The sequence below is a fragment of the Ictalurus punctatus genome, chromosome 25, assembly GCF_001660625.3.
Source record: "Ictalurus punctatus breed USDA103 chromosome 25, Coco_2.0, whole genome shotgun sequence".
NCBI lineage: Eukaryota > Metazoa > Chordata > Actinopteri > Siluriformes > Ictaluridae > Ictalurus > Ictalurus punctatus.
Window position 1 is genome coordinate 14,109,950 of NC_030440.2, and position 21,351 is coordinate 14,131,300.

General features: G+C 39.5%; 1 long non-coding RNA gene across 1 annotated transcript; it reads right to left on the bottom strand.

Moving 5' to 3' along the window:
- Positions 1-2,250: 2,250 nt before the first annotated feature.
- On the bottom strand, positions 2,251-5,079 carry LOC128629156 (uncharacterized). The gene is made up of 3 exons (XR_008393458.1): positions 4,825-5,079; positions 4,658-4,711; positions 2,251-2,622 (listed from the first exon to the last, which is right to left on the bottom strand). It is a non-coding gene; the product is annotated as an uncharacterized LOC128629156 (long non-coding RNA).
- Between the last annotated feature and the right edge of the window lie 16,272 nt (positions 5,080-21,351).

The following is a 21,351-nucleotide window of genomic DNA, read 5'->3' on the forward strand; positions in this document are numbered from 1 at the left end:
TGACGTCCTTGGATGAATTTTGTTGAGTTCTTTATGTGCTCTACGTTTAAGTCATGTATCCATGTGATGGTTGTGAGAAACATGTAGTTAAGCTATAATGCAAACACTATATGGAAAAGGGATTGTAACGTTGAAGTAGGTTAATCTCGAGTCCAAAGACAGCTACACAGGTGAGTCACATTAAGCTTGATGCCAATTAGTTGTATGGAGGAGTTGCAGTATAAAAGAGCTCCAACGCAGACTGGTGGGTTTTTTTTCTTTCTTTCTTAAAAATAACATGAGGTAGCCAAAGATCCAAGGAAGTTATACACCCAGAACTTGAATTTGGTTAACAGGAAAGTTTAATATAAGTGGGCACGGTGTCAAAAATCATGAGAATACATGCTAAAAAGACAAGCCAAACTTCCTTTGAATCAGCCAAGAGGAACTGTAGTTGCATGTCAGAACTTAAAAACTGACATCATTGCAAAATATTTCACAGTATTATAAAGATTTATTGTTTAATGGGTGGGGTAAGGGGACAATTGGTGGCCATGGCATTTCTTACTTGTATGAGTTTTGTTCATATTATCTAGCACACAAAATTTTCTTCCTATGGCTTCATTTGTATATGATCAAAGAAAATCCAACTCATGGAACTCATGCTATACTCCTTTCCTATTCATTTTGCCTCAAAAACTACCACATAACTGAATTAAATTCTGTATTTCTCTGTATTTGTTTCTGCTTTGATCATCTTCCAGTGTATGATTTCAGGTCAATTCGATTTATCTTTGTATAACACTTTTACTAATAGACAAATAGCTTTATAGAAATCTCCCATCATCTTCTGGGTGACGGCAGCTAGTGAGATTATAAATCATTACCCTTCTTCAACTATATACTTTAAAATCCAACAGCACAAAGTGGGTTAAAAGGTTATTCAGTATAGCAGAGCCGTGGGATGAGCACAGGATGATCTGTATGAATCCAGCAGCAGTTCTTGTGTACAAATGTACAGTATGCATGTGAAATTATCCACTGAAGCAAGGGTGAACTTTGGGCATGACGGTTTGTGCGTATGTAAGACTTTTTATCAAACCCAAATATTGGAGATGCGTTGGTTGGTGACTTGCCAGTGAGACAGAAATGAAAGATCATGACAGAGCTGGACATTTTAAAATTTATTTGTTTTTATCACTTATAACACCGAAGCTGGCGAATCTTAACCGTGGTACTGGTGTGGTTTAAAACCAGTTCATTTGGATTAGATACATTTCTTCAGATAGATCAATTTAATCATGACCTTTCAGAAGCTGAACACTGTTTTTTTATTTCTTGGAAAGCGTATTGTGCATGATTGTAATCACAGTGCAGATTTTATTCAAAATGTACAGCCCCATAGACCATAATGACATTATGATGATACACTTAGATTTCTCTTATTTACTTATTTTATATATTTATTTATCTCTTTATTAAGTAAAAGAACTGAAAATCAATCTAAAGTGCAATACATCCATCGATCCATCCATCCATGTGGATTGAAATGTGAATGTGTGTGTGTAGATCACTCAAGCACATACCCTCATCTGTCCCCCGCTATCATGCGAAGATCTAAAGTAACATGGCTACCAGTATCATCGTTTGTGAAGTTTGTTACTCAAACTCTCCTGGTGTCCTTTGTTCTTAAAAGTTACTTGACAAGAACATTCCTCATATTGAGAAACTTTTCATTACTCCGTATGAACAAAACTATGCATTATGAGCTTGAAAAATCTAATTTTACTGCAGGGACACAGTTCAGAAAACAATATATACAAGGTCGACACACAAGCATGCCTGACTGGTGTATGGTGTATGGAATAAATAAACAATAAACAAACTTAATATAGTGTGACGAAACAGCATTTCAAACAGCAGACATAGGCTGAAATACCCAGATATGATGTGGAGATCAGCCATAATTAGGTTTGATAAGTGTGCTGCTTGGTCACTTAAAAAAAGTCATATTATTAAAGAATATTATTATTTGAATGATACTTTGGCTGCCAGCTGAAGTTTCAGCTGTAACATTCTGTGAAGTATGCACATTGCATATCAGCGTTTGGTTGGGGGGGGGGGACTGCTGTTCAGGCATGCAACAAAATACGAGACCACCATATGCAGATTCTGAAATGGTGTGTGTATTGGGGATGGTGTTCATGGGCTTGTATAGCACAGATGCATAAGGGAATAACCACCCTTTTTTGAAGGTATTTATATAAATTTTTATACATGAATCTTATAGAATTCAAATATAAAGTATAGTCAGCAAAAAAAGGAAACATCTCCCCTTCCACTGCTTTTATTTCCAGCAAGTTTCTTAACATGTGTAAATATTTGTATTAACATAAAAACTTTCAACAACTAAGACATAAACTGAAGAATTTTAACAGACATTTGATAAACAGAAATGGAATAATGAGTCCATGAACAAAGGGGGGGGCAATTTTAAAAGTAACAGTCAGTATGTGGTAGCCTCCAGCTGCTTTAAGTACTACAGTGCATCTCATCCTCATGCACTGCACCAAATTTGTCAGTTCTTGCTGTGAGATGTTCCTCCACTCTTCCACCAAAGCATATGCAAGTTCTCCATCACGTCTGGGGGAACACACACGGTTACATGTAATTTTCCACTGCAAGGACGATCAGCTGTCCTTCCTGTCTCCCTGTAGCACTGTCTTAGACGTCTTACATTACAGACATTGCAGTTTATTGCTCTGGTCACGTCTCTAGTCCTCATGCCTCCCTGCAGCAGGCCTATGGCATGTTCACACAGGTGAGCAGGAACCCTAGACATCTTTCTTCTGGTGTTTTTCAGAGTCAGAACAAAGGTCTCTTTAGTGTCCTAAGTTATTGTAACTGACTTAATTGCCTACCTTCTGTAAAATGTTCATGTCTTATGGACTGTTCCACAGGTGTATGTGCAATAATTGTTTGTTTCCTTGAACAAGAATGAAAAACATTGTTTAAACTCTTTCCAATAAAGATCTGTAAAGCTTATATGGATTTTACAAACTTATCTTTAAAATACAGTCTCCTGAAAAAGGGACATTTATTATTTTATATTTATTGCTGAGTGTTTATATAATATCCTGAAACCTGATTTTGTTGACCTGTGAGGTAGATTATTAGCAGTTAATTAGCTGGCTAGCTGTGTCTTAATGTTATGTACATGTTATGTATATTAGATCACTGTTGTACTCTTGGGATTCTGAGCCTATGCCATAGCTAATAGCATAGTGTAACTAGGGTAATGGTGATAGGACGGGATGGCAGGTGGTAATGGAAGCTTTTACAATTTGCATATCATGCATATTCATAAATCCTTGTACTCGTTTCTTGGGTATTCAGAACAACTGATTCTTTAACATTTTTTTTTTAAGGTTTGAAATTGCTTTCAGATTGACTAAATAATGTATCTTAACTAAAATTGTTAAAGTTTATTTATTTATTTATTTATTTTAAATTTTATGATTGGGAGGTGCTGGGTACTTTCTCTGGCCAGGCCTGTAATGCAAGAATTTTCCATTGCTGCTGGTTTTGAAGGCTTATTGCTCTGTCTTCTCTTCAGTAGGTTAAATTCATCTCCATCTGGTTCAAGCTGGGTTACAGACTTGGCCAATTTCAAACAAACATTCCGTTTAGCCCTGTGGTTTCGTTAGCCATATGTTTTGGGTCATCGTCCAGCTGTAATGTAAAGTACCGTCTCCTCAGTCTTAAGGAATTTGGTTGAATTTGAGTAGTTAATTTTTTGTTCACTTCATAAGTCCTCCTATTACTGCTGTTGGCTTTCACATCATCAATAAAGACATGTTGCACTAGTAGGCATGCATGCCCAGGCCAACATGTTCCATAGACGATGTGTATATTTTGGCTCAACAGTTTCTTTTTCCTTACACTTTCTCTCTTTCAATCACTCTTCTACAGATCAGTCTGTCTCATCTCTCTATAAGACCGTAGGTATTTCATAATCCACTCTTTCTGCTATTTAGGTCTACCAGTGGCTTGTATATTATCATAAGCCATTTGATGTCATGCTGATGTCTTTGATGCATCTATGCCTACATCTTGGATAATGTTCTTGATCTGTTTTACAACTTTTCTTCAATATAATTGTTATTGCTATCCACTGTAGTGCTGTTCAGTGGCCTACCATGTTATGTACTTAATACAATACAATGCAATTTTCAGCCTTAAGATAGCATGCTTTGCTGGCATTAAAACTACTTTCGTTTTCACAATAAAGCAAAAAACACATTCAAGGATCCACATCTAAAATCAAGTCTAGACTTTTTGTTGGCTCTTTTGACACATCGACACTCAGCTGGTAAAAACCCAACTGAGCAGACAATTAATCAATTATTTCAGGTTCCCTAAAATAGGAGGGAGCAAGATGTTCTGACTGGGCCACGAAATGTTAAATAGTTCCCATTGGGTGGCTCAACATAGAAAGAGTTCCCATTGGGTGGCCCAATGTAGAAAGAGTTCCCATTGTGTGGCCCAACGTAGTAAGAGTTCCCAATGAATTTCTGAATATAGGAGTGTTCTGATTGGGTTGCCAATTGTGTAGAAAAATTCTGACTGGACCACTAAAAGTAGAAGAGTAAGAAGATATAAAAGTAGGTATAAGTACCTTTAAAATAAAAGCTGACAGTCTGCATGTTCATCACATTTAAAATCAATTGTGCTGGAAAACAGTCAAAACAACAAAAATGAAGTCAATGTCCAATTACACTATGCACACATCAAATACTAACATTTAAACTATTATGTTAAGTGGTCCAAGATGTATATACTGACCTGTATGCTGACCTGTGACCCATAGTACCAAAGCACTGGTGTTTTTATCCTCTTCAATCTGATTTTAAACCTCTCAGGTTCTCTAAGCAATCCCCTCCTGCATCAGAGTGAACTCAGGCCCTTGGCCAGACATGCAGACACACACATTAACAATCTGGCAGGCAAATCATGGCCCTCATGCCAGAGCATGTTGAGAGCCAGGGCAGCCTACTTTCACTGTTTGAGCACGTCACTCATAATCTCCTGGCCACTGTTGCTGATAACTCAAAATGACAATATAATGAAGGCCACAAAATGGCATAGAAGAGCACAGCATTTTACAATCCACTGAAATATTAGCCAAAGTACTCCAGTGGAACAAAGGATACTCTGAAACACATGTGATGTCCTAATCTTTGTTGTTTTTTTTAATATCTCTAAATAATGGGTACCAATTATGCCGGTGAATCATTATTTATGTTGCCCTGTTCACACATTACCTGTTAGCCTACAGTGTAGACATAAGAGAAACTTAATTAGCTAGAAGAAACACACAGACAATTGGCAGAAAACAAAGACCAAAATAAATACTGAAACAAATACAGATTGTTCAGATTGTTTTACATGTTTAATTTGTTATATCCAACACTACACATGTCCAATACACAGTAGGAATGCAGCAGTGCTCCACGAATCAATTTTATACAAGGAATTCAGTGGATCCAGAGCTTGTCCCGGGATGGGACACTAATACATAGAAGGGCACCATGCAAATCTGTGGGTAATTTGCTGTAATCAGTTACCTAACAACACATTTTTTGGGAGGTGGGCGGAAACTGGAGCGGAAACTGGAGAACCCAGAGGAAACACATAGACAGTAACTTTAGCTCAGGATCAAACCAGGGACCCTAAAGCTGTGACATGGCAGTGTTGCCTGCTACACCATCATGATGCCCAGCTTTAAATTTGAAAAGTAATTTTAGCACTGTCTTAACAAATTTGCTCAAATTACCAATTAATATAATTGTAATTAGTTCTAAAGAGCAATTAACACTCTACAATTGACTTTTTATGTGTTTTATATAACGGCTACCTAATTATGTAGTCATTAGCTTCACTCATATGACCTTTTTAAATTTAAAAGCTTAGGTTAGTTGAAAGTAATGTTTAAGGCTTGTCTGACCTACTTTAGACCGATAGTTTACATCAGGTGTTGCTTTTAGTAATTATAATGTACATAATAGACAATGTAATGTACCCAAAGCAAGCATTTTCAAAGGAGTCAAGTTCAACTGGTGTAATTCAAACTCACAAAATCACATGCCGTGGTAGAGTTTCCAAAACATTGCCATGCCATTTGTCCATGCGCTGGCAGGACGTACTCAATAATTGCCAACGTTGAAAGTTTGGTAGCACATGCAACCACTCGGTCTGCTATGAAAAGCCCACAAGATGGTGAAACACTATACATCTTACTGTATTAGCCCTTTTCAGCGCTCCCCCCTGCCACATTCGGGCATTGTTTGTGAGTAATTTAAATCACTCACCCATCCACACTTCCTCCAGGTCTCAGAGGGGAGGGTGCAGCTAAAGTGGAAATGGTGGATTAATTAGGGAGACTTCCCTCCAGGGAGGCATTAGCCAGCGCAGCCTCTGTCGAATGGGATGCATTAGCTGCTGAGCCCTCTGGCACACTCAAGCCTCAGCTCGGCCCAGGTAATTAATAAGGCCCTGGTGCAAGTGACGAAGACTTATTTGGAGCTTATGGCCCCAAACGGTCTGCAGCTGCACCGAAGAGAATTGGAATAAAGCCTCGTTCTACCTCTCCAAGTTAAATGCAGGCCTGACTCTAAAGCTCAGTTGGTTCAGTGCTATTTTCTCTGCTGGTTAATGCAGCAATGAGGCATGGACGTATGCTGATATTAGAATTAGTGTTTAAGTGACTCCACTGGGGTGCTGAGCCTGAAATGTATCCCGAGGGAGAATATACTGTGGGATATTAATCCCATTAATACTACAGAATGAATTGGTTTAGCTAGTTCTTCACTTAGCAGATTAGCTGAAAGAATTCATAGCCACAGCCTGTTCACTGATTTGTCTTCAGCTCTACCATCATGGGGATTGGGTGAGGACGCAGGGGATCTGATGATCTTTCCGATAGGACGATTTGATTAAAATATGTTGGTTAAAAATGTAGATTTTATGTCCGGCTCATGCAATAGGAACCTCAAACCTAGCTGTCCTAAATCTGTCTTGAAATGGTGTTGAAGATTTGGGGGCAAAAAAAGTGAAAAAGGAGAAAAGGACTATGGGCATGTGCCTTAGATCAGAGGTTCACAAACACCTGCATGTGGATCGGTATGGCGTCGTGGGTCATTTGGTACTGGGACAGAGCAATGAGAGGGTCATGGATTTAGGCTTCCTTCAGGTGGAGCAAAGAAGTTAGTAAACTAATGTTAATTTTAAATAGAGTTTATATAGCATTTCAAAACCAGTGTCTTTTGTCACATCTTGGCTTTTCCATGGCGTCGACCATGCCTTCCTCGTTAGCTGGATTTACACTGTGCAATTACAGCATCACACGATACAAAAAGATCCCAATAAAATTTTGGCCGAATTCTGTAACAGACTGTGCGATGACATGTTCTCCATACCGGATTATACAATGAAGATCCTCTAACTACTACACTGTGTTTACATTATGAATCAGCGTGATCTTTGCTTGTGCAGAAAATGGATTCACGTAAAATTTCTTCGGGGTTAGTTTGAGGAAATAAGGATATTTTGTTCTGACCTTTTAACATGTTTAGGTTTTGTTTCACCAATAACATTTGTAGGGTTTTTTTTTTTTTTGTGCATGTAATAGTATGCCGTGGTCTTATTGGTGGCTTTCAGACAAACATCGCAGCACCTGTCAGATTCTGAGACTTTAATCGTAAATTTATGGCACAGCCCGAACTTTGGTCTGAGCGCATAAAATCGATCACGAGTGTGCACATGAGCGTGTAAGTTCATTACCAAATTTTTTACTTAATTTTTTATTTTATTTATTTATTTATTACTATATTTGTCTGCAATAGCAAAACCAGGCTGATTTGTACAGTATAATGTAAAGTGTACAGTAAATTGTACAGACTGTAAATTGTACAGTGTAATCCCAGATATAGCCACCCACATAGGACTATTGCCAAAAATGTAAAAGCTTCAAGTAAACTTTATTATTTAGCTAATGTTGTAAGTGGCATTTAATAAAACAGTGAGGCAAAACCTCAGTAGGATGCTACTTAGTAATTAGTCATCCTACCATTTTGTTTTTATTTTCTTCAAAAAATACCAGAGCACATTTTTCTATTGACTCACAATTCAAAGAGGGGCAAATTCGCAGGGTTAAACTTCACCTGGGCACAAAATGCAGTTCTCCAGAAGCGAATTCCTTTTGTTGTAGTGTCCTTTCCCATTTAAGTGCCATTTTCACCACACATTTTGTTCACATTCTGTCAGCTGGAGGAAAAATTATGGGCAGAATATTTCAAAACAGTAGTTTCTGAATGAAAACCATGCTAGCAAGACGAATGGCATTTAAAGACCCTGAACAGAACCAGAACAGCCCGAACCAGCTTTATTTCCTGGAAACGTTCATAATGAGTTTGAGGCATGATTGACAAGCTGCAAAACCCGGTGTCAATCAACTAGGACTGTAAGACCCTCATTCCAGTGTGACAAGACAAGCATGGAATAATAACATGAACAATAGGTGACCTGCAACTGCATGTGTCTGTCAGAAAAAGTATATAAGAATATACGGTCAGTGTGAAATGCAAACATTTTATTATAATTTCTGTTCATCATGCTGATGTTTGATCAGAACAGTAGAAGTCCATTTTGCTCAGTAGGTGCAACACACCTCTTCAGCAAGATCATTTAAAAAAAAAAAAAAAAGCAAGGGAGGTGCCAGTCATCCTCCTGGGGTGTGTCAGAATTATAGCTGGATGAAAGTTTTGAATCATGGCACATACGTTGTACACACTGAGAGAAAGGGAATACTTGCTGAGATCACAGATACGACTGTCAACTGTTCCCTGCTGGTTTTATAGTGATCAAGGCTTTGTTTTAAACTTGGAAATATCTGCCCAGTATGGAATCAACAGCAAATTCAATTATGCCTCTTGTTCTCTCTCCCGCTCTCGCTCTCTCCCTCTCTCACCATGATGTGCTCGGAGCAAGCCGCTGAACATATGCTCAGGGAAGCCTTCTCGCGTACCCATTTGCTTTCATTTGTGTTTGTGTGGTCAAATTTAATCAAGGAAGCATCTGGGCCCGTTTAATGGGAGTAATTGTCCTTTCTGCACGCTTGTGTGTGCGAGTGCATGTGCGTGTGTGTATGTGAGCCTCCTGCGTTTCGCGAAACAGCTTGAGGTCACGCTCGGTGTGCATGCATGGACAGTACCAGAGCATGTCTAGGCATCTATCTGAGAGGCTATTGTAATAGCCAACATCAAACACATTCCTCTGTGGTTTGCTAATTACGCTGCGGCTTAACTTGGCACCGGTGAGAGAGATCCTCGCCAAAGTCGATAAATCTGTCCACAAAGGCTCGTCCTAAGCGTAATAACAACCCTTGGCACCCGGACCTCCCATAGGGACAAAATAGGCTGCTCCAGCCCTTCAACAGTCGCCTTCCTCCCAAGCTTCAGGCAGCTCTTTCAGGCTTTCAGGTAAGTGTTCTTTCTCTTTTGGGAGAACACACTCCAAGCTCCAAGCTGGCGCTGTAGCCGTACCAGACCACCATCCAGAACGTTGTCTGGGGCCCGAGGCTCACCGTTAAGCCTGCTTCTTCTCCTGCTGTCCACAGGAATGCGCAAACACTTCAGCACCAGACGCGTTATATGCTAATACCACTGAAGTATTTGTTTGCCTGGGATTTTTCCCCTCACAACTGTGAACAATGCTTTTATTTTCTTTGTTTGTTTTTTTTTTGTTGTTGTTGTTTTTTGGAATGGCACCAAATGTAGTTTATCATTTATGGATTTTTTTTTTTCCTACCAACTTTTGTATTAACTGTCACCTCAGTTGTGTAATCTGATCACTTCCACATACTTTTCTGCATATTTGCCTCACCATTGGTTTTGTGAACTTTCTTGCCTAACTTTTGAGCCCAGTGTTTCAGTTCTTTGTCCTTGAAAAACAAGAAAAGATGACTTCCTTGATGCCAGTTCTACCTCTTCTTCCCTCTGCCCTCTCTTTGTCTTTGTGCTTGGCACATTATGCATGCAATGTTTACAAGCGAGGCAACAGCCATGCATCTAATACCAGCATGCAAGCCAGGCGTACATACTCCTATTTTACCTGCACATATTGCACCAATAATCCCTATGGAGAATGAGCCTTCTGTATTCCTGCTCTTTATAATGACCCCCCTGGTCCCATTGGTACCATTCTTACCATCCATCCAATTTTACCATCCATCCAGGTTGGTTAGGTTGGTGTATCCTGGCTGATTTACACAAGCTGTACACATGGTAGTGTAGCAAGCATAAGATGATGAATATTAATGATGAGCCCTATTATGGTGTTGGGTTCTAATTAAGGAGCTCTTCTTATGCTAACAATTGACTTGTCCTGCAGGGATGTGAAAGGAGACTAGACCTCTGTGCTACTCCCATGGCCGTGTTTGGTGTGGGCGATGATCACAGCCTCGTTAATACCTGCCCCTTGATCTGTGACTGCTTGACTCTGAAGTGACTTGGTGGTGGTCTTCATCTGTAAGGCTAATAAGATATTCTTTTCCATAGTGGCTCCAGAAGATGGGCATCAGCATTATCCTGTGAGGAGGAAGAGGAGAACTTCTTTTCCGTCCCTTTTGCTTTATGCGACAGCAACTTGTCTCCCACTGGGTAGATCAACTTAAAAATGCTTTGGGAAGGATTTCATTTCATTTGCTCACACTCCCCCACCACTATTCACAGTTCCACTGCTCAAGCTAAACTTTGTGGTTACAGGGATGCGACGCCCTCCCTCTGCGTTGCCTAAGAGAGGCTCCAGGCTTCTCTCTGCTCCTCGGCTCCTGCTTCGCCAACTCCGTTGGGAATGTGCTTCATGTCCTTAGCCTCAGATGGTATTCCCCATGGTACTTCCCTCTCAGCACCTGCCTCGCCCCCCACCACCCCTCTCTTCTCCAATCTCTCCTTGTTGTGCATATGCAAAGGAAGGCGACGCAGCCTCAAACGAACAGCGCCCCTGACAGCCTCATCAATGCCGTTGACAGAATAAGGACAAGATGATGATCTGAGGAGGGCTTGCATGGCAAGGTGCAGCCTCACAGCGGATTCATCAAGCCACCTGACGTGCCTCAGTACAGACTTGCGATCGTGAGTGGCGTCCCATGAGAGCTTTGGCCCTTTATCTGCTCGTCTCTGTTCCACCACGATGAATTTAAATTTCAAAACAGGAAACTTGCTATCGAGCAGGACCAATGAAGATTGCATCGTTATCATTAAGTTTACCATAAAGCAGTGGCCACACTTGACAGGAGGGAATAGACAGGTAGGAAGGGTTTTCTTGCTAGTGTGGAACCACAGTTCCTTGGAGTGTACGAGGTTAAAACTAACATCTAAAGTTATGTTTGGTGAGAAAACATTACAAAAAAAGAAAGTTGTCAACAACTTCAATATAAACAGTTGTAACTTTATTAGGTCTGCCTACCTACTTACACTCATTAGCCAGGTTATCACATTTACATAAAATTACTGGTTGTTACTCATCTGTTCCTATGCACAATATTTCATCAGCACCCCTCTCCCACATCCAATGAAAAGGGACCACTGTAGGACCGCCAGTGACCAGGTATTTGGGAGATGGACCACAACCAGGCAGTGATGCTTTTAAATGTATAAGGTGCAGTTTCCTGAGTGCTGAGTAACTTTTTGAGTCATATACAGGCAACAAAATATAAACAGTGCTTTGGTCAGAGACTGACCCTGATAAAGGGCAAGAAAACCAATAAGTCTGTCTGATGCTAAATTACTAATGATACCAATCCAAAGTACACGTCAAGCTAACTGTGCACTTCGAAGTCTGGAGTCTCACTGCACTGTACCAGCCTGTGGGGTGGCGAATGTTCCTAGAGCGCTAGTAAGGCTTATCTGATCATCCCTGCAGGCCTGAGTTTAGATTATCAAACGGCCCATTCATCACACCTAATCTACCAATCGACTGATTTGTATCTCCTTCGCTCTGCCTCTGGATGGAGTCTGTACTTACTGTGTATTCAGTTACTCTTACAAAAAGTCCTATCCCTCATGTTTCTTCTCAATGAAAATCCACTTCTCAGACAAAAAAAAAACCCATCATAATGGAAATAACTAACCACAATTATGGGGTGATGCTACCGGAAAATCCCTACAGAATAAAAAAAAAAATTAAAAGAACTCAAGAAGAATAGTTTTATTAGATTCGTGCCCACTAAGACCTGAACAAACAAGGCCATACAAACTCATCACAAAACAATGACAAAATCTAATGATGTTACCTAATAGCTTTAATTCAACATAAACATGCTGCATTTTAGTTGCTTATTAAAGCGAACAAGCTCCCACAACTTAATAAAGCGAGGCTGTGCTGTTGTAAGCGGGTGTGACAGTAACAGAGCTGACACAGGCACCGAGTTTCCTAATGTCCCCCTGAGGAGAGGTGCACGAGGGGAAAAACAGTGGCTCATCACAGCTGGAGCTGTGTCAAGCATCATTTGCCTTTTCACATGATTAATTTGATTTTAATATCTTAAATTGAGGGCTGATTAATTTTGATCACATGCTAAAAACAATACACACTCCATTAATTAAAAGTTTTCCGGGACTTGTTGGTGCAAAGTTTAACCGTCACAGCAGAGCTACGTGATTTATTGACATGCTTTAAGCTTGCCACTGCACATGAATAACTCGAAAAATTGGCAGGTTGTTTCGGGGCACTAATTGTCAATCATTTTTGTTTTCCCCGACTGTTTCATTAAGCGAAAAGTTCACCCGGGGTGCTGATTGTGGTCGATTTTATTCCCCTACTTTAAGGCCTTGAGCCAAATACCTGCACAGAGAAGCTTTTTCTTTTTTTTCTTTCCTTTAGACAAGAAGCTTGTCAAACCTGAAGCTAATCCCTCCTCAAAGTACCGTAGTGTGTCCAGGAATCTGTATTTATGTGTACAGCATGACCTTCCTTGGAATGCACAATAAGAAGGGTGTGTAAGGGGTCACTGGAAATGTTCACTCTTTGTCCTATTGGTATCAGAACTCATTATTTCCAATTTCTGGGTAAAAATGGTCTGCTAGGACTCTGCTTTCTGGCTTTCATATCATAAAATCACTGCACTGGGATAACTGAGCTCTGAGCAGCGTGCCATATTTGCCAATGATATATTATGATGTCTGAAGTATATGGCTCGATAACAGACGTTTCCTGCCTATAAAAGTGGTGAAAAAACTCTTGACAGTGAAACTTTCAGTGCAGTGATGACTGGCCTTGAAATGTGTGAGCGGGAAAAAAAACAGGATTTGTCTCCGTAAGAACAAATGGGTGGACTGGGAAAAGTATGCCACGAAGGGCCCAAGGGCGCCGTGAACGCAGCTCCGCAACAAACCCCACACACTTCCTTCTGTGCGTGGCATCTTCAGCAGGAGGGCTGATTTCCTACATCATTAATTGCTGAATAGATTGCTTGTTGAATTCTTAATGTGTTGCCAATGTGTGTTTGTCATTACCGGGTTGGCACGGAGCAAATGGCGCAGTCTCCACTTACATGGCCTTGATGGATCTCCAGAAAAGCACAAGACAAAGGCAAAGTCTGTCGTTTGCATGTGACACAAGGTGCTGAAATTTTTACAGCTCCTCTCATGTAATTTTTTCCACCCATACAGGCGATTTTATACATGTATACCAATAACAGCGAGGGTGATATGGATATTTTATTATTTAGAGAGGATACATTGCCAATCGACCTGGCAGACTGGGACAAGCGCTGCTTAACCGGCAGACTCATTCTAGTTTTTACCTGTAGGAGTCGAGCGACTCGGAATTCATTTTAATGCAAAAGCAGAGGGCTTTCGGTTTAATGCATATTCAGTGACTTTGCATGTTTTAAGCTCTATGCAAATATTATTGGATTTTGAAAGGATTTGATGGATTTTCTACGGATTTCCGCGCACAAACGTTGGCGAAAAATAGAGTGGAATATCTGTGCCTTTTGTGCAGAAGATTTGCAAGTATGATCAATTTTAATGAAACCCTTCCCCCCACCAGAGAAGGAAGAAAGATTGGATTTCAAACTATCATTAATCGTAGCCCAGGCATCATATACACAGGATTCAGGCAGGGGAAGAAGAAAAAGAAAAAAAGATTTGGTTCCTTTGCACTTATTTCCCCCTCATCATTTTGGTAGAATAATACAGACCATGTTTTATGGAGTGTATATATAAAACTCCTGTATTTAAGGGTAAATCATTGAACTCCAGCATAACGTTCTTGCCATTTAACATTATTGCTAATGATACTACTAACTCTTTTTATTATTATTATTATCAATGTCACAATGCAAAGCCTCATACCAAAAATGCCTTAAAATATTTTCCCCTCATATGCCCACATCTTTGTTATGGGTTTTGTGAAATCCTCCCTAACCTTGGCCATCATCCATCTCTGCTCTGAAACACAATACCAACAAAAGCAAATCCTTGAGAGGGGGATAAAAGAAGGGAGAGAAGGGAGGAAAAAAAAAACTGGGAGCCATAATGGCACGGCTCAGACGTGTGTTGTGGGCGTAGACGTGGCGTAGAGCAGACGGGGGTCTCTGTTTAAACACGACATAGGGCCTGGACGACATGTCTGCACACGTGAAAGTGATGCTCCGAGTGAAAGCCTGCCTGAGGGCTTTCTCTCTCACTCATGTCCACTGACGGACACGACTAATTTTACTTTGTGTAAACTGTGCACACCTCCAGACACGATGAGACACCACCTCCTCTTTCATCATTCCAATACTGATTTAGACAGTAGAGAGAGTTTATTACTGTGCAGTTTGTCTTCTTAAAGAGGCAGGTTGTCAAAAAAATGTAATTTACACAACTTTCACCAAGCAGTTGGTTGAGTTGATCAACCAAGACGAATTGGGTGTCTTTTTTTTTTTTTTTTTTTTTTTTTTTTTTTTTTTTTTTTTTTTTTTTTTTTTAATATTCTTTAGTTTTCCAACATGTCCATCAGTTTAGCTTTTTAGCATCAAACCGCATGTCTGAATGATTACATCCTCACCTTAAAAAGTACTAATTGTACAAACAGTTTATAATATAATCCAAATGATCCGATTAAAAAAAATCAAATCAGAATGATATTCTCATCAACATCTTTGTTTTCAGCAAAAACAAAGAAAATCCCACTGTTGTCAGAGCAAAGATTCCAAAACCAGGCACTCATGTGGACTGTGTGCAGTTAAGCCTTTCTTTTTAAGGCTGAAAACAAGTATCAATTTCATTGTCTTTTTTTTTTTTTTAGATAACAGTGTGCTATACAGCCTCAAAAAAAGGCATAAACTAATCTGAGATATTGTACTCAACATGATTTGAGGTAGGTGTATGATTTAAACATGATGCTAAACTGTTAGCCTGTTTTTTTACGTTAGCTGTTTTTTCTGAAAGTTTTGTGCGATCCTGTTCAAACATTTCCAACGTAAACTAAAACAGTGATCAACTTAGCGATCAACTACACTTGAGCTAACCTATATACAGTATCTCATATCTCTAGGTTATATGGCACACCATTATTTATACAAAGGCAAAATATTTTAAAGAGGAAATGCATTTTCCAAAATTTTCTATGAGAAGACAAAACTAAAGAGACGTGTCTCTTTTGTCTCTTATGGGATCGTTTAGTCAGTGTAATATTCTGCAGGCAAAACACGAGGACCCCCAAGTTGAAAAGTTTATTAAGGAGAAGGGTGGTTTTAAATAAGGTAGTAAATAAAGAAGCATGGTAACTTTAAGGGTCACATCTGCTGAATGAATGTACAGACCTTGAAATCACAGGCTTTATTTTCTGTGCACTTCTTCAGATCTGTCTATTCTCTCATCCTTTATTACATGTATTCACTTTTATACTGCAGTGCTGTTGAAATCTTGATTCTGATTGGCCAGAAAGTGTTGATTTTTTAATTTTCAATAACAGCAGTTCCAAGGCGATGGGAGTGGTGCCTAACAAGAACAAGTATGAAGCACGACTGTGATGGTTCGGTCATGTTATGTGTAGCTACGAACACTCCATCGCCAAGACTGCTCTCCTATTCAGCCCTAGAGGACACTGACCACGCAGGAGACCCAAAAAGCACTGCATGGACAGCATCAAAGAAGATATGAAAGTGGTGAAGGGTGCTCTTGATGACGCCCTGGACCAAAAGAAGTGGAGAGCGGTGTGCAAGCATGAGGACAACTCCAAGCATGCCCCAAGGCGGGACAACTGCTAGGAAAGAAGAAGCAGTTCCAACATCATTAATTGCATCATCATTAATGACAATAGTTCCAAGGCAAATCATAGGTTTATATTAATGTGCTCATTATTGTTTCTATAACAGCAGTTCATTCACAGTTATGTTTATTTAACTGTGGAGGAGTCTCCAGTGTTAGCGCTTTGTAACAGGAAGCAAGTTTACTTCTTGACAAGACTTTGCGCTTTCCAGTTTCTCTGTAACAACACAAGTGTTTTTTTTATTTATTTATTTATTTTTTATTTTTATTTTTTTTTCAAAAATCTTATTAACTTAGTGAAAAGTAAAAAAGTGAGGCTGGTGAAGGAATGCCTGTTTATAGTTGCTATAGTGTAAGAGATAACAGGAACTAACTTGTTTTTACTAATGTTCACATTATTAAATGTAAACATAAATGGATAAAAAAAAAGTATTCATTAATTAAATAAATCAATTTATAAATGGTCAGCACTGAAAAAATACAACTCTTCAGGTCATGCTATTACAGGAAAATCATCAACTTTGTGGATATAACAGTAACTCTGCTTGATTATTGTGTTTCCTACTTAACATGAGAGAAAAAGACGTGTTCTGTGTAAGTATGTTTAATGTAACAGATGAGCAAGACGTTTTTGTTGCGTAACCAGAGTGACCGACTGAAAGGGATCTCACTCAGATTCTAAGTGTTTGCCCTTTTCTCCAAAAAAAAAGTGTTTCAGCTCACCCTTGTTGTGGTTTTTCCCGTGTCTGAAAGCCACTCGTGTCATGGCAGTGTACCATGAGACAAACATGATGGATGTGTTCTGTCTGGAAAAACAGCCGCCATTGTGTTTATCTGTCAGTGGAAAATTGTTGAAGTTAAGAAAAGTAGGACGAATGAGGAATGAAGACGTCTGGCGTTAATGTCAAGCGGCGATGATGACACAGAAAAGCTAGACACCTAAACTGAAGCTTGTGTGGATATCATGTCAGTAGGATTGTGATCAGTGTTACTGTCTTATACTTACAGTGTACTTATGAGTGCTCTAGTATCCTTATCTATTGTAGGAAGGCATTTTTAAATGAAATAAAATATCACTAACATTGACACTTTCATGTATAGTGTGTACATCATCCATCCATCCATTTTCCATACCACTTATCCAACAAAGGGCTGTGAGGAGCCTGAAGCCTATCCCAGGGAACTCAGGGCACAGGGTGGGGGACACCCTGGACTGGGTGCCAACCCATCACAGGGCACAATCACACAGCCATTCACACAGTATGGACAATTTTGAAATGCCAATTAGCCTACAGCACATGTCTTTGGACTGGTGGAGGAAACCGGAGTACCAAGAGGAAACCTCCAAACCACAGGGAGATCATGCAAACTCTGTGCACACTGGGTGGAGGCGGGATTCGAACCCCTAACCCTGGAGATGTGAGGCAAACATGCTAACTATTGAGAGAGTGCTGCTATAGGAAAATAATCAACAACAAGGTGGTGTAATGTGAAGTTACTGGTACAATGCTGAAGCTGAATATTTCCAATATGTTCTGAAGTGTTTTATTCCTTTTATAGTACAAATATTTTCACCACTAACTTCTTTTTTTTTTTTTTTCATTTATTACTAAAAATACATTGTGCTTTTGAACCATTTAACACAATCTCCTGAAGACTTTCCCATGATGGAAAACGTATCGACTGTTACAAAGCTGTGAGACTGGAGACTCCTTACGTATGTCAAATAAACATCTCCTCACAGAAAAAATTCACCATACCAGTGATTATATGGATGTTCTTCCATATAATCATAATTAGCTGGAATTTCGGTCAGAACTGATGTTCTAGACAATTAATCAACACCTTCTGACCAATCACTCAGTCACTCTCAGCATCGACTTTACCCTGGTCAGGGTCACGGTGCATCCGGAGTGTATTCCAGGTACACTGAGGTGGGAATATGCCCTGATTGGCCAGACTGACCAATCAGATTTGTGACTTTAACAGCACTGTGGTAATGGATTTACAGTACATTTGGGGTACTTTGTGTCATGTATCAAACTATATTTTGATATACTTTTGCCTGTCCTTGTTTAGAATCTCATATGTATTTTACTCTCTCAAACTCCAAGGAATCATATATGATTCCACATATCCACTTGTCACATATATAGCATATATATTATTTCTCATGTAGTTTGCAGTGGTAGTTAGCAAACTAAGATATGATCTTGTAACAAGTCTCCATGTAGCTGAAGATCTAACTCTTCACCAAGCACTTAAATGAACTTAATTTTTTTTTGTTTGTTTTTAGTTGTACTAACTCCTTTTTAGGGATTTAGCTTGCTAGCATTCTTAGACTTTGACCTGATGAGCTAGCATAAGGATGTCAGAGGATACAAAGGACATCGCTTTGGATAAGATTGTCTGCTAAATGCTGTAAATGTAAAAATGCAGCTATTGGAAAATGTGAAGGTTAATAAAAGGTTAATGTGATGTTGTGATGTGATGAGCCATGCTGACTGCTAAAGCTGTAAGAGCGTATGTGCTACTTACAGCATCTTTTTACTCTGTAGCACAATTTCAGAAACCAGCAACGATGATACGTCTTTGAACTCTGGCTTAGATTCATTGTCGAAGGTTGTTTTACTCGGATTCTTTGTGAAGTTATTTACAGGGTTTTGAGCTTGTATAGATGATAAAGAGGTGAGCGTTTACATGGGCCTGTTTTCTGATCGCACACACACACACACACACACACACACACACACACACACACACACACAAATAAAATCTATTGCCTACTAAGTGTCTTTTTTTCTTCCTCCATTGTGCTGTCACCTTATCTTTGGATCAAAAGCCCTCGCCGGCCCCAGTTATTTACATTTTAAAATCTGCATTTTTCATATAGATCTGTCTGCCACTGGTTTTAATATCGGCGATGTTTCCCACGACACCTTTTGTTTTATTATGCATTATGAATTTCTTCTTCTCTCTCCTTCATCTTCCCAAATCCCCGTCCCCACACCGAGGCTTATGAGGCCAAGTGTTTTATCAGGAGGAGGGGAGATTTATCATTTCAATCTCATTTCAATAAATAAAATAATCTCTCTCCTCTTAGAAGTGACAGCCGCTAATGCTATTTTGTCATCATCTGACTGAAACTTGAGGGGGGGGGATTGGAGTTGGGGGTGGGGAGATTGGGGGTGGTGGGAGTGGGGGTCCACTTCACTTCACTTCACTTCTATCACAGGGGTCACGGATGCAGAATTTGGCCTTTTAGAACAAATCTGTGGAGGATCTGAAGAGGTGCAGTGATGACCTTGTTCATGTTCTTTAAACGCTCCTCATTACAAGCACATGAAGACTCATCTGAAACGCCACTGACGCCACAAAAACGAATGCGCTCAGAAACAAGACCGTCCATCGGAACGCCATCTTTTATTTTAATTGCTATCCCATTTTTTTTCCCCTCCCGTTTCTTCTTATTTCTTTTCAACCCCCCCACCCTGAGTGAATGGAAGGAAAAGCAGCCGAGAGCTGACAGGAAAACAATTGCGTTTCAAATTGAAGTCCCAGCAGAGGATGTTCAGTTCCTTAACCTGACATCCGTTTTCTTGCACACGCCCCACAAACACACAAAAAAGAGAAACAGGAAAAAAAAAATACGCCTGTTTAAAAAAAAAATAAAAGAGAGAGACTGAGAGAGAGAAAAGAGAGGGACGGTCCTTTTTGAATATGTGTTTTTCTGTTTATCATTAGCTGACTGGGTGCTTCATCATTCTGAGAGAAATCCCTATCTGCCGAACATAAGGCTGCGAGACAGCGGGGAATCAATCTTTTGTGCTTGGGCAGATAAACACAGGACGCAATCAGAGGGGAGACGGAGGCATGAAGCCGGGCGCAGGACTCACGCCGCTGGTGATGGATGGCGGAAGTAAAAGTGTCAGGATGGCATTATGCAAATAGGGGAGGCATCCGAGCATCGCCCTGGTGATTATGGGAGATGGGGAGAGCAGCCCGTGGTCCCCCTGGCATCACTCCTGCCCGCCTTTTCTCTTTTTCCCCTTCTCCTCCGCCTCCACCTCCTCCTCCTCATCATCTACTCTTCCTTTTGGCTTCAGCTTTTCTCTTGCGTCCCTGCAGGGCTTCCTGGGGGGCAACGTGTGGAGTTTGGATTAGCGTCCGAACCAAAACTGCTCACTCGATTTTACTCCACGGTGACTCAGTGATTCAGATGAGATGCTGGATGTAGACTAAGGTCAAAGGTCAAAATGGCATCCTGATACATCAGGTGGAGAGATGAATTCAATGTAAACACTTTTTTTTGCTTTGGCAAGTTGTGATGAAATCTGAATGAGAAATACATTTTTGTAGCTTTTTAAAGAGAACAGCAGCACACGTAATCGAATCTTACCACAAAAATAAACAATCGTCAAAGACATATTTGGTGTCTGACATCTGCTCCTTTAGTTTGCACTGGAGTAATGAGGTGAATGTAAAATCTGTTTCATCTCAAATCTTTTTCAAATAGACTCTTTTTTTTTTGTCATTTCTCTCATCTCAGACTGATGAAATGTTGCCCCAGAATCACTTAAGACTTTCGTGTATGATGTCCACTCTCATAGGCTGTTAAGTTAGGGCTGTTTAAAAAAAAAAAAAAGTAATCATTTCTTTTATTTATTTATATATATATATATATATATATATATATATATATATATATATATATATATATATATATATATATATATATATATATATATATATAAACATCATAACTTCAATTTAAAACTATTTTTAAAAATGTTGTAAGTTTCACCAGTAATGATTTGTCCCATTTGACTCCTCTGATGTCCTTTGATTCGTATTCACTTCAGTTGTTTTTAAGTAATTTTTTTACAAAAAGTATTCAATTATTGATTAATAAAACCATGTACAAATCTGGATATGTGTTTATAATTCATGCATAAGAGTTAACATGAATCTCAGACAAGAGGATGTTAACACAATAGCAGACAGTGCAAAGTCAATAAATACATTAAAAACAGAAAATAAAGTAATAAAC